This window comes from Oryx dammah, unplaced genomic scaffold, assembly GCF_014754425.2.
Source record: "Oryx dammah isolate SB20612 unplaced genomic scaffold, SCBI_Odam_1.1 HiC_scaffold_23, whole genome shotgun sequence".
Taxonomy (NCBI): Eukaryota; Metazoa; Chordata; class Mammalia; order Artiodactyla; family Bovidae; genus Oryx; species Oryx dammah.
This window is the reverse complement of record NW_024070207.1, coordinates 129,310,758-129,312,425: the sequence shown is the minus strand read 5'-3', so window position 1 is coordinate 129,312,425 and position 1,668 is coordinate 129,310,758.

Genomic DNA, 1,668 nt, shown 5'->3' with positions numbered 1-1,668 from the left:
GAATACTGGAGTGGGTTGCCATTCAGAGGGTTAGCAGATTTTGTGACCCCGTGGACCAATACCCGCCAGGCTCCTCTGTCCTCAGGATTCTCCAGGCAAGAATACTGGAGTGGGTTGCCATTTCCTTCTTCAGGGGATCTTCCCAACCTGGGGATCAAACACGTGTCTCTTGCATTGCAGACGCATTCTTTGCCATCTCAGCCACCAGGGAAGCAACTATATTCAGTATCCTCTGATAAACCCTAATGAAGAAGAAGAAGGGAAAAGGAGGTGTACATGTGTGTAACTGAATCGCTCTGCAGTAGAGCAGAAATTAGCACAACGTTGCAAAGCAACTATACTTCAATAAAATCTGAAAAAATAAAATAAAAAATAATTCATGGAATAAAGTTACCGTCAAGTATCAGAGTTGAAATCTAAGCATACTCATTTTTTTTTTCTAGAAGAGGGTCACCCTGCTCCTCCACCTGGGAAGTAACTATTTTGCTTCAGAATGAAGGGTAAGTGGGGGATATTCCTGATGGGCTAGTGGTTGAGATATCATCTTCTAGTGCAAGGGTTTTGCGTTCAGTCCCTGGTCAAGGAACTAGATCCCATATGCCTCTGGGCCAAAACATAAAATAAAGGTAAGATTGTAGACTCTCAGAATGAAGGGTAACGGGAACAGACAAGTATCTGAATTATATGAGAAATATGGTTTTACAATGAAAGTTCCATATTGAAAAGTGAAAGTCACTCAGTTGTGTCTGACTCTTTGCAACCCCATGGACTATAGAGCTCATGGGATTCTCCAGGTCACAATACTGGAGTGGGTAGCCATTCCCTTCTCCAGGGGATCTTCCCAATCCAGGGATCAAACCCAGGTCTCCTGCATTGCAGGCGGATTCTTTACCAGCTGAAAGAATCCCTGGAGAAGGAAATGGCAACCCACTCCAGTATTCCGGCCTGGAGAATTCCATGGACTTTATAGTCCATGGGGTCGCAAAGAGTCAGACACGACTGAGCGACTTTCACTTCACTTCTTCACCAGCTGAGCTAGCAGGGAAGCCTGAACTTTCCAAAGATGCAGTTGCATCTTGTAACTGACGCTACTCACTGTGTGTACACGTTTGCCTGATTATATAGAGAAAGAGCTAGGAGACTTCGGTGCTGTTTTAAGTGGCAAATTTTGAAAAAAAAAATTGTATAACTTCTGTGCTGTATTGTTCGTAAAGGTTCGCAATTTCAATAAGGTTGAAATGACACTTTTGCTGTTGGCTTCGAGCTGTGTGTCAAAGAGCATCAAAGCATATGCTTGGTGGCTGAGAATATCCGTGTGGCTTGAATGAGACATTCCTTGAAGGACACGCCCCTGGCACAAGGAGATGCTGCCTGATGGTCTGGGCCTCGGAAAAGAATTCCTGAACAACCCGAGGCATGGTTATGTTGGGAGGCAGGATATTTGGAGTCTATTGTGTGCACCAGCTCCAGGATAGTAAACTTTTACTCCAGCCAGCAAACAAGGGACTTTATTGCTATGCAACTATGACCCAACCCTGAGCTTTGCAGGGAAAATGATCTATCAGTTGTGTTTAGCTGTAACGATGAGTCAATGAATGAAAGTCAAAAAACCAACAAAAATCCACAAGGAAACACAGACTTTGTATGAGCCCTTCTGAAGAAATCTCT